This window comes from Acipenser ruthenus, chromosome 29 (assembly GCF_902713425.1).
Source record: "Acipenser ruthenus chromosome 29, fAciRut3.2 maternal haplotype, whole genome shotgun sequence".
Taxonomy (NCBI): domain Eukaryota; kingdom Metazoa; phylum Chordata; class Actinopteri; order Acipenseriformes; family Acipenseridae; genus Acipenser; species Acipenser ruthenus.
This window is the reverse complement of record NC_081217.1, coordinates 4,512,439-4,525,602: the sequence shown is the minus strand read 5'-3', so window position 1 is coordinate 4,525,602 and position 13,164 is coordinate 4,512,439. Positions and strand designations below refer to the sequence as shown.

Here is a 13,164-nt window from a genome sequence, read left to right as displayed (position 1 = left end):
CCTGTATATGTCCATTGTGTTTTTTTTAGAAGGGATCACATGCTCCTTAGTGAGCACTTATTCGTGGCGTCAGTCGTCTAACAACTAACAATCAAACAAACAAAACAGACTTCAGAAACTATCTGACTGTGAGATACAAAAATACCAACAAAACAAGCATGTTAAAAAGCTCTGTAAATGTAGTACGTCCTTGAATCGACACAGGAAACTGAAGACACAATACATAGTTACACTGTCTGGAAAAATGATGTGCTTTAAAAGGAACCCTTGTTCTATTAATCAAATTCCAGTAGCAAACACAAAGAGAAAATACAATGTATTCATACTATATATATATATATATATATATATATATATATATATATATATACTGTATATATATATATATATATATATATATATATATATATATATATACATATGAAAGCAGATGTCGTTTTTTGTTACAGTCTTGTTAATATAGTAAAACTATTGCGGTTGCTGTTGGAAACCTAGGTTAGGATCAATATTTGGATTGTTAGCTCATATTTTTAGACTCTATGATAATGCTTTTTTAATGGGATTCAGATGACCTCCAAACTAAATGAACGTTGCAGCATCTGGAAATAGCTCAGGGTTATTTTGTCTTGCATTAAAAGTTTACCTAGTGGCAAAGTTGTGCTGTTTTAAAAGGGATGATATAAACAGCAAGGCTTAGTATCTACTCATCTTAGAATCTTATCTGTGGCTTTAATAATAGTATATTATGAACTAACTAATATAGTAATGATGGATTTTTGGGTAGTGTAAGGGTTAGTAAAGCTGGAATAAAAAAAATGCAGTTAAAGAAATCAAGTTATTTTACAGCAAGAGACGCACAAGTCCTGCCTTCACATTTTGTTGCTTTTTTCAGAACCCAGCACTGCCGAGGGAGAATGGAATAAGCAGCACCTACGCACTGGGTCTGCTTGTTTTCACAGAAAACTAATGTGGGCTTCATTTGAATAGCTTGAGTCACGCGCTTAGCTTGACTCTGCTTGTGGTTTATCCAGTGAGAAAGAGCTCTCCCAGCCCAATTCCACACGAGAGGTTTCGGTTGATCTTTTCCAACTGGTCCCCCCACTCCTAAGGGAATCCTGCAGCGCCTTGTACAGTACGTATCTCCTAGGCCGCAGTCCAGAAAACTGTGTACTTATTAACAACCTGGCCTGAGGAATCGTCCCTGCATTGGGAATAGGTGAATACTGACAATAAACATCAAATGTCCAAATAAATCTGATCCGAAAAAAAACATAAACACATTTTATAGAGAAAAAAAAAAAAACTTTTCAAGCCATCGGTTTTCTTTTTTTAAATAGTCACATATCTTTGCGGCAGTCTAGCTATAGGAAGATTAAGGGGAAAGTGCCCCATAGAAGCATCTGTGTTCTAAAACAGATTTTGTTTGTTCAATAAACAGTATCCTACACATTTATATTTGTTGATAAAAAGCCCAGCTTTCTAATTCCGTTTTTTGTTTGGATGTGGTCAGTTAATCTCCTTTGCTTCTAACTAAGCACAGCCACCATTTCACAGTCCGCAGGCACTTCTAATGAGCTGAGCATCACTCTCTCTCTCCTGGGAATCCCTTGGGGGCTTCTGTGTAATACAGTGTATGCCATTCACATCATGACCTTTGGTTTAAGAAGCCACAATACCCTATCCCCTGCTGGGAAAGAATACAAATGTGTTTGAAAATACATTGTGTATAATAGATCAGCTTAGTATTACATTTGAATGTCTTTCTGCATTTGATGCAATATTCAAGATGACTGCAGAAAATCAGACAGCTTGCTCGGTTTTCTTGGCTACAGTATTTCTCCAATGTAAAGTTTCCGACTGGTAAAGGAATACAAAGAGCTTGAAGTAACAAAATGTTGGCAGATCTTTATGCCACCATCCTTTAAATCACTAAAATAGGCATTTTTACATATTATACATTGAAGTGATTCACACACACACTGTTAGATGTGATTTGAATTGTCTTATCAAATCTAAACACGGCCACTGTTTAAGGGATCTGGGAACCAGTGCTTAAGTAAGTTACTAGTGTTGTAGTAAATAATTTCCATTTGTCTTAATATTAATGTTTATCTTGTATATACACTGGAGACGACATCCTCGTACGAAGGCTCGTTATTTATACTGTGCTAAACATTGAAACATGGTTTTCTAGTACAATAACACTGCTATACCACTACTATAACAGATTATAATACACTGCTTACTTCATCACATTTAAACCATACAGTAAAGCATTGATTTAAAAAACCCTAGTTTTGCTGCAGATTTTTTTGTGGAAAATTAGAACTTCAGGATTTCACTAAAGGATTATGGGGGATGGATATTTTGTAAAGTTATGATTTGTTGTGCTTGAGTGTGGGTGTAATATCCTTTGTGTTGAGTGCACTACATTAAAGAGGGGGAAAACAGATTTTTTATTTTTGTAAACATCCAAACTGTCCAAGAACATCAGTGATTTAGCATCTCTTACATCCTCCAAAGCATAGCCTCGAGCGTACCTATGTATTTTGTCTGCCATCTCTGCTTCTTCAGCATGGAGAGCTAGTAAATGACAGCAGTTGCAATAATGAATAATAACACGCAGCCTTGATGAGGTAGATGTGGTGCAGGGGTGATGTTTCAGGAGACAGAGGTCACAGGTTTATGACAGTCGGTATCACTGAGGTCCTGTAAGAAAGTGCGTTGTTAATCGGGAGTGCCAGCAGATTTATGGAGTGTTGTGGGCTGGGAATAAAGGGTACGGTGTGAGAAATGGCTCACCAGAGACTGGTTAAAGCAGCTCACAATTTCAGAGCTTTATTAGCAGGCGCCTGGAGGCCGGACGGTGATTGATATATCGTAAACCACAAAGAATATTGTGTTCCTGCTAACTGTACCTGCTCCCTTACCCGCCACGACAAGATTTCCTACAGTGGTTTTATTAACTCAATCTGTTTAACGGGCAAACAGGAGGTTAACTTCCAGCCTAGCAATAACGGGACTCCCATTATTTGGGAAGAAGGTAGTCTAGCACGAGCAAATACTTTTCTTATAATGTAACTGTTATTACAACCGGCATAGTTTAATGTCTGCAGCTCACTTCAAATCTTCAGGCGAACCTAGTGCATTAGCCGAGGACTGGCATCAAGATTTGTTTGGTAGCACAACTAAATGCAATGCATAATAATCTCTACCTTTCTAGATAAGTTTAGCCTTACCTTCAAAGACCAAGCTAACCTTCAAATGACTGAGCCGAGCTGATGCCACGATGATGTCTGTGTGAGGACTGTTATGACAGGAGTGCAGTGTGTGAGGCCAGTTGCACTGGGGTTTGTATCAAGTTACTTGGCGCCTTGGTAATTCAGCCTAGCAAATCTCCAAATTTGTTTCCTCCCCATGAGCCCAACATGTTCTGCGATGCCCATGAACTTGAAATGCAGCTGTTTGTCCGCCGGGGGCTCTTGATATGGGTGTGTTTGTGTGGGTGTGTCAGCTAATTTCAAGTCAATGGTATAGATTACACATAAAGCCCCAATCCAACTCGGAGACACAAATTATAGCAATTAGAATTAGCCAGAGGAGATCCAGTGATGTATTATTTATTGACACAGTCATTAACACCCTGAAAAGAGATATAATATCAATACTGCAGCGCCAGAGAAGGAAGACGGGACCTGTTGGAGATGGTATTCGCAGCCTGAGGTCATTACAGAGTGGGGCAAAGAGCCAAAGGTTTCATTAGGCAGCAGTTTTACTTAAAAACTCATTTTGACATACTAATAGAGTGTTAAACCTTTGACAGGAGGTCATATTTCGCACTGTCGCTATTTTACGCCTGACTGCTTGCAGCAAAACCTTTTTTTATTTCTTTGAAAGAGGTGAAGACTGACGATCTACCGGATACCTCATGGTGTGTCATCACTTGAATATGATGGACCTCTTTCCCTGTAGAAATGGCAGTACTCTCCTACGCGGCCTGCAGGGCTGTGTGCCCCTGCTGTGCTGAAGCCTAATCCCATTAAATATTTAGAGTAATTTCCAAAAATGAAGTAGGGAGGCATACGGATAAGCATAGCTGTAACATTTTATAACTCCACTCTATAGGAAATTGTTTTAGCCCGTTTTAATATATACTGTAATTAACTGTTTGTATTAACTGGAGCCAATTGTATCGTATATATTTTTTATTTAATTTGTCAGTTAATATGAACTGTGACAAAGCCTTATTACAAATTGTAAAGTTTGGGTAGCTTGATTTGTCTTGTCTCTGCTGGTCGTTCCAGTCTCATGTTTTCTTGAAGAGTGATGAACAGTGTGTTTGGTTTAAATAACTTACAGTATGTGTTAAAGCTTAGGGAATCTCACAAACCTAGCTAGAAACCCTATTAAAATATCCTGTACAAATTTTAGAAGATGAGCTTCAGATTGAACCCAATTAGTGCTAGTTTAATCATAGTATTGAACCTTATAATCAAGCCACAAAAGACAAGGGACGGATTGAATATATATAATATGGCTTCCCATAAGCCATGCAGAAACAGCATCTTTTTCACTGTGTGACAGCAATTGGCTTGAAGGAAGCATATTGTGCTGAGTAATCTTGTTCTGGTTCTCTGGCAAGAACTAAAAAATATGTAAATGATGATAATTAATCAGATGATTTATAATGCATCAGTTCTGGTAATGCTGGTGGTAGCATTTTGCACTGCTGTTCGAGTGTCATTTCTACTGGTGTATGTAATAGACAGGCTTTTCCTTCTGTCTCCACATGCAAGTCCCACAGTTACTCGCACGCGCAAGTACTGGGAATGATAAATACTGTATGCAGAACAATTGCTATCCCTGAAGAGGTACGTGGGTAGCACTTCAGACTAGAGGGCATGATAGTTGTGTAATTACCAATGGCCCCTGCATCTACATGGTCACTACTGCGCATTACAAGGAAATGGCTTTGTGAACAACATCTTGTTAGTTGATGTAATCACATGGGAACTTGCTCAATACATGGTTTTGTAGATATTTGAGGAGGGGATACCTAGATATTTTGTTGACAGGTGGAGTTGGGTAAAAACAAGCAAGCAAAGTCGTTTATTCACTAGTCCCGGTGTGGTTGTGGCCACACCTCTTCTGTGCATGGAGGAGGAGTCATGAACTAGCATTTTGGTTGTCTTGCTCTGTGTTGTCATGGAAACCTTAATACCCAAGCTGGAGGAAACTTCTGGTGTTAAATATTTTAAGGGGTGCTGTCTGTCACATAACCCATTGGGCCTGAAGCAGAGTGAGTTCATCAAAAGCCATGAGAAAACCTCCCCTTGATCCAGACCATCAGCCTTATCATGGAGATGAAAAGAGACACCTGTTTTGTCAGCCATGGTCCGAGGAAGTCCTATGATAATTTATCATCATTTCATTTATCCACTGGCGTTTCATCTCAATTTATCATAATGCACTTTATCAGCTTGTTGACATTTCCAAAGGTCCGCTGCCCTCTTCCAGCATGCCTCTTGTGATTAAACGCACGCGAATCCCTTAGCCTGGTTCTAAAGGGTAGAAGGGAGGAAATCAATTGCTTGCAAGCTTGCATGGGCCCCCAAACTCCTGCAGCAGCAGTCAGACCTAAATGATTAAACATGATGAATAACAGTGTAATGTAAGAAGCCAGGCAGCGAGAAGTGCTCACTTTGAGCTAAACTCTGAGATTTATTGCCGGGTACCATAAATAATGGATTCATCATTCTTTCAAGGACTAAGAATAGCCAGCCCATCACTGCAGCAAACAAGGTCTCAAGGAGAACCACAAAACTGTAGTACAATACCTATTAATGCCCAGGGAAAACATTAAATCACAAGTTCTGTCTTTCCTGTAAGACCTCGTATAAAGTCCTTGGCTTTTCTTGTTTTCAGCGTTTTCCTAAGTATAATTTGATTCCTTTATTTTTTGTACTTCCATGAAACTGTGTCAAAAAAAGCAATGTTCCACGAAAAATGTATAAATAATAATTTTAAAAAAAATCAGAAGATAAAGGAAATGAGGGGATAGGAGTCTCATTTACATGGTGTCCTGGTTTTGTCAGAAGTGAAATTAATCAAGAAAAAGAATGTTCCCAAGGGCTACAAGCGCTTACGTATTTGCAATAAATTATTATTTTTTTTTTTACATAGAGTATATATAATACACTATCTAGTACAGTTAATATAATGGCAAACCATTACAAAAACATAGGGGTTGATTATGTTACCAAGCTCAGGTTATTTAGACTTCAATGGCACCTTTCAATTATGTATGTGTTTTTAATAACGGCTTAAGGAATTGATAACAGACCATGTTTTTTTTTTAACTTGTTACTTGGAATTAGATGCAAACCTTGGTTGAATTTAATATAATAACAAAACTGGGTTAGTGCATCAATTGTAACATAACACCTAAAAACAATGGAAAGAAATGAGCTTTCCAAAGTCACAGAGTATCTGAGCAGGTCATTACAGAATGAAGCAGTTATAAATAGCCCAGTTCTAGACGGATCAAATACTCAGGAACATTGTTCACAGGAGGGAGATTACTGTTCATCTCACAAAGAGCTGCATTACTACAAGAATGAAAAAATGCCCTAATAACCAGCTCCGCTGAGGAAGCAGCAGATTTTAATAAAGGAATCAAATAACCAAGTCATATTCATAGCTCTTATTAACACTAGCAATCTTACCAGCAAGGTACCAAACTTACTGTGCGTATCATACGCTTTCACTGCTGGACAACATAACTGAACGGCAGCATAGCCTGTACCAGACAAAGCTGCATTATGTCAGTGCATATTAATAAATAATAATATATAACTGAAAGCTTTTTTTTTTTTTGGCAGCATTGTGCTCTGCCTTTTCAATCTGGACGTGTGTTTCCAAGTTCCATTGTGCTACAGATTGTGGACAGCTGCTGCTGCAGTGTTTGCCAAAGCAGCTTTCTGAGGGCAACCCTGTGGCTGATGCATTTATTACAAAAAAACTCAGTCTTGGATGCAGAGTAAATGTAAAGAGGAGGTCCAGAGCAGATATACCACAATGTGTTGAAGTTTTAGTGGTTCCGGTCCAGTGCAGTTGCTGCATGTGCAAATTCAAATCAACCAGCAATCCTGTGAGGGTATGGGTGTGATCATGGCCAAAGTGTCTTTCCATCCCCAGGAAAGAGAGTTTAGAACAAGGAATCTGAAACTGATGGGAAACTGGGACAACAGGTTCTCAACATTTCCATAGAAGAAACGGAGTTCAGAAATCTATTTAGGTTACGTTAGGGCAGGATAAAACCAAAAACAGAGGCAAAGAGAAATGCAACGTCTTTCCAAAATACAAGGGAAGAAAAGAACCAACTCAGCTTAATTGATAAATATTTTACACATTCTGCACTGAAGCACAGTAATTAGCTGAGTTCACAGACTCGATCTGAAATACCCAAAGAAATTACCGGCACTTGATTTTTAGAGAGATCATTAAAAAGCCTCTATAGGCATACCGTGTCTTATTGATGAGAAGCTGTCAGTTATTGTGGACGTAGTACGTGATTGTGTTTGACAGCACAGAGAAAAGAGAAGTGCTGCTCAAGCACTCTGTGAATTGTGCTGGATTGTGATAAAATACAATCTCTACAAGCTGTTCCAGCCTAACACAGAACTGGGTGGATCATGTGTCCAGATCCTGAAAAACAGCTATTAGAAAGTTCTAAACGCATTACCTTGGTACGGTAACTAACAATGCAGATAACCCTCATGCAGGGCTGCTTGCAGACAAATGGACTTTGAAGTAGCAGCACAATGCTGTACAGCAAATGGATTGGTTATTAGATTGTATATGGGGATACTGTAGCTATCGAGAGGCTACAAAATCAGATCTTACCAGCTTTAGACTTTTTCCTTTAAGAGAAATTCAAAATAATAAAGTAATAATAATATTTAGTGTATTGAGAAAAAAAAAGGTTTTTTTTGTTTTTTTTATTTAAAATGTATACATGACGTTCTGTAGACTTTTGTTGACCCGAGGGAAGACTATTGTTACCGACAGGGGACTTTTTCTCCGTCTGGTTTGCTGACTGCTGCATAATCCAGTTTATATCCCGCCCGTCATATTTGTTTTTGTCGAGTTGAATTTGTTTGAATTTCAGAAAACAGTGACAGTGATGTTTTAATCATCATTTTAGTGTTTGAAGCATTTTTCTTTTGTAGTATGTTTTGTAATTAATTTTCTGTTAACTCACAGAATCAGTGTTCAGGCATTTTCTCTTGTGAAGAGTGCTGGGGAGAAAGGTGTTCCTTTGAAAAGGGGCGGGACTGACAGTGATGTGTACCAATCAGATGATAGACAGAGACTATTTGCCCACCAAAGTACCCTTGTGGAGTTTTCATGTGTTGAGACACCCTTAGAACTGGATATTGAAATAATCCCCCTTAAACTCTGTTGCCATTGGATACCCACAAACTACTTTGAAAGGCATCAATATAAGTATAAAAGAGGCACGCACTTCAGAGTCCCGCCCTGTTATTCTACAGATATTGTTTACAGCAAAGCTAAGGAAGCAGGCTGCTCTCTGGAAGGCCTCAGCTGGTAATTCAGATTTACATAGCTTCGAGCACAGCCAGATTTTCCAAACATTTGTTTCTTCTTTTTTTCTTGGCACCTGCCTAATGACTTTATTATACAACAGCAGCAGATGTCTTTTCCTGCGCCGGTCTCTCTTCTGGGCCAAACTCGTTTTTTTTTGTATCCTTTTTATCCAAAAGGAAAGAGAAACTGGAGAGTAATTGTTCCCCTGGAAGACGCTGGTGGGCAATCAGTATCCCAAGAGGAAAAATATGTTTTTACCAGCCTCCCTCCCATGTCGCCTGTGCACACATACAGAAAAACATTATTATTGAGCAGCATTGTTTCGGTACTGCACATAAATAAGAGGGAGAGGGGGAGAGAAAGGTAGAGCATTCAATAGCAGCAAACGCTTTATTTCCAAAGAGATGGAGTCGGTAGTTGAAATCCAGTGGCAGTGCTATGAGTCTATGCTAGAGCATACCATATTTAGACTTCAGCTAATCCTCACTACAGCTGCAGGTAAATTGGATTTGAAACAGACACATATGGTACATTATCATTAGCACTTTGCTACCATGTCAGGACCACTGCGCAATATTTATGTGTTTCAAATCATATTAATGCAACGGCTGGTACAGTGATAATACGTTAGTGTGCTAGAATTTCACGGGACTATACTGCCAATATAATAGTATGCCTATTGCATTTTTATTGACCTGTAATAGGCCAATAAAAGGGCAGCAGTGTGGAGTAGTGGTTAGGGCTCTGGACTCTTGACCAGAGGGTTGTGGGTTCAATCCCAGGTGGGGGACACTGCTGCTGTATCCTTCAGCAAGGTACTTTACCTAGATTGTTCCAGTAAAAACCCAACTGTATAAGGGTAATTGTATGTAAAAAATAATGTGATATCTGTATAATGTGAAATAATGTATAATGTGATATCTTGTAATAATTGTAAGTCGCCCTGGCTAAGGGCGTCTGCTAAGAAATAAATAATAATAATAATAATATATATGTGTGTATCTATATATATATATATATATATATATGTATAGATATAGATATATAGATATATAGATATAGAGAGAGGGAGAGAGAAAATAATAGATGGGCTTCAGTGAGTTACAGGAAAATAATTCCATCTAGGGTTTAGGTGATGTCATAAACTACGAGACCATTCTTAAAATTAACTGCACGAGAGACAGCAATAGCTAAGCCTCTTAGTTAAAGGATTAATTAACTTTAGGAGCTAACAAGGACAGGCTTCATTAATGCCCAGACACAGGTTTGACTTTGGCATCGCCAACAGCTATTGGACAGTGTGATGAACAAACAGAACCTGCTTCCCAGTAGATATGAAGTCCCTGGGTATGCATTTCATCCAGTAAATGAGCAGCATGCAGCTGGAATGCCAGGGTATTCAGCCTAGGGATTGAACCTCATGCTGAAAGGATTAAAGCAGAACTCTGTGTAACCATGGATACATGTCATTTACAGGTATTTTATTTATTTATTTATTTTTATCTCTCTTGCAGTTGGGTTTTTAACTGTCCCCCAGAGAGGACCGAGGGATGTATTTACATATTTGGCAACATCTGTTGAGTGCCTTTTCTGAACTAATTTTAGAAATAATTCTGTTTTGTGGAAATGTATTAAAATCCAACAAAAGATAACACTGAGGTAAAGTTTAAAGTACATTTACTTAAAAAGTACACTATTAAATCCGGCCCCAAAGTTTCCTGGCTAGTTATCATCTTGTATGGAGAAAGTCTGTTTTTGTATTTTAGGTACAGTTGACAGAGCTGGGTCAGAGAGAGCAATCACTCCCTGTGAAGTATTATCCCCTGGTTTATTTCTGTTCCCTTTAAAAAATAATGAGCTTACGGAAATAATAAGGCAGAAGGTACATGCCAACTTGTAGAGAACAGTTCTCTTTGCACTATATATCTACAGGACATATTTCCATATAAGACACTGAAATTACTGAATGATTTATGGCAGCATTGTCTTTTAGTAAAATGTATTGGTGCTGAAAGTTAAAAAGGAAGTTGCGTTATCCGTATTATTTTACATACATACATACATACATACATATATATATATATATATATGTATATATATATTGTAAACGAGTGGCACTCACTCGGGTTCGTGCCCCTTTAAAAATACGACCCAGCACACAGAAATGGCGTTTTCAAGCGCTGACGCGCTATATTTTAATAAACACAAAATCAAAATAAACACCTAACTCCTCTTGGAGCACTAACTCAACTTTCAGGAACACACTGTCTAACACGGGACAGCTAAGCTGTTTTCCCGTCCTTACAAAAACACAGGTTTGATACAGCACTTTTTTTTTTTTTTTTAACTCTGGCTACCCGGAGACAGAGCACCTCTTCTGCCTCCTTCTACTCAGCAGCCTCGAGCAGACTGCCTGCTCTCCTTTTAAACCCCGCACCTGGATCTAATTTTTAATAACGCCCAGGTGCGGATGATAATTAATAATAAAACAATTAAACAATTAAACTAAACAATAATACAATTAACAAATCAATTAGAAAATTAAATGAAACAATAAAGCAACACAATCAAACAAAAAGGTGCATTCCGCACATGTTTCTCTCGCAGGGAGGTTTTAACCCCCTCCCTGCTGTCTCTCACTACCCGCTATCTTACACATCCCCCCCCCCTGTCTTTACAAGACACAGGCCACGAGACGGCCACCTCCTCCCTTAAAACCTAACCACCCAACCTCAAGTCCATCAATGTCCTTTTCCGCCCTTTTCCACGGGCGGACTTGAGGGTGGATCGGTCCACATCCCGGCCCCGCCAGGTAAGGACCGCGCACCGGCGACAAGGGGACCCAACGGTTCGACAGGGGCGACCGGAGGATGCACTGGAGGATGCAGCAGTGGACAGAGATCTTCCCCTGGGAACCAGTGTAGCGATGTCCGATCACCCAGGGGAAGCGAAGCAGCGAACAGGGGGAGCGACAGCGACGTCTGGCAGCAGCCCAGCGACGTCTGGGTGCTCGAGGAGAGCGGAGCAGGGAACCAGGGGCAGAGCTGTGGCCAGTGTTGCAGACTCCTGGGCTCTAGGCCCAGCACAGGGAGGTCCAGGAAGACCGGCCGGGTGTCCTGGAGCAAGGGGTGAGGGACTGGACGCAGCGGCGCCGGACTGGACCGTAGGGGAGGTGGTTGGGGCTGTGGTGGAGGTATGCTTTTCACCTCCTCCCTGGGCTCCGGAAGCGGCGGCTGCTCCCCTCTGGGCTCCGGAAGCGGCGGCTCCTCCCCTCTGGGCTCCGGAAGCGGCGGCTCCTCCCCCTCTGGCTCGGGAGGCTGCGGAGCTCCGCTAGCCTGCTCCCATTCTTGGAGCAGCAGCTCCAATTCTGTTGGCTCCCTTCTCGTCAATGGAGCCAACCACATCTCTCTCTCCCATCTCTCAAGTTGCTCTGCCTGAGCAACGGCATTCCTAGAGATCTGCTCGATCATTTGTAACAAATCCATTTCTGGGTCTTAGGGCGCCCACAATCTCTGACACCATATGTAAACGAGCGGCACTCACTCGGGTTCGTGCCCCTTTAAAAATACGACCCAGCACACAGAAATGGCGTTTTCAAGTGCTGACGCGCTATATTTTAATAAACACAAAATCAAAATAAACACCTAACTCTTCTTGGAGCACTAACTCAGCTTTCAGGAACACACTGTCTAACACGGGACAGCTAAGCTGTTTTCCCGTCCTTACAAAAACACAGGTTTGATACAGCACTTACTTTTTTTTTTAACTCTGGCTACCCGGAGACAGAGCACCTCTTCTGCCTCCTTCTACTCAGCAGCCTCGAGCAGACTGCCTGCTCTCCTTTTAAACCCCGCCACCTGGATCTAATTTTTAATAACGCCCAGGTGCGGATGATAATTAATAATAAAACAATTAAACAATTAAACTAAACAATAATACAATTAACAAATCAATTAGAAAATTAAATGAAACAATAAAGCAACACAATCAAACAAAAAGGTGCATTCCGCACATGTTTCTCTCGCAGGGAGGTTTTAACCCCCTCCCTGCTATCTCTCACTACCCGCTATCTTACAATATATATATATATATACATATATATATATATATATATATATATATATATATATATATATATATATTATATATATATAGTAAAAGAATCACACTCACTCACAGTTTGTTGCCCCTTTAAAACACAGACCCAGGACACAGAAATTGATTTTTGAAGCTCTGACGCACGCTATTTTTTAATAAACAACCAAACAAAAACAAAATAAACACTTAACTCCTTCGGAGCGCTAACTATACAGTTGTGCAGGTCCCTGACTAGCTCACAGGACGGCTAACCCGTTTACCTGGCGTAAACAAAAACAGAACACTGACTTATCAATTGACTGCTCAGACCCAGAGCACACACTGTCTCCTTCTACTCAGCAGCCTAGAGCAAACTGACTGCTCCTCTTAAATACCCTGCACCTGGTTCTAATTTACAAGTACCACCAGGTGCAGGGGATAATTAACAATAAAACAATTAACAAAACTAATTAAACA

The 13,164-nt window shown here is 40.0% G+C and overlaps 1 protein-coding gene across 5 annotated transcripts in view; it reads left to right on the top strand.

Moving 5' to 3' along the window:
• The window catches only part of LOC117431279 (extracellular sulfatase Sulf-2-like), an 87,441-nt gene that overhangs the window by 38,985 nt on the left and 35,292 nt on the right, over positions 1–13,164 (top strand). The window contains exon 1 of one of the 5 annotated variants that reach the window (XM_059003700.1): positions 9,938–10,086. The exons of the other annotated variants lie outside the window; for them this stretch is intronic. The gene's annotated coding sequence lies outside the window, so the exon portion shown is untranslated. Of the gene's footprint in view, positions 1–9,937; positions 10,087–13,164 lie in introns of those variants that run through there. 5 annotated transcript variants of the gene reach the window in all.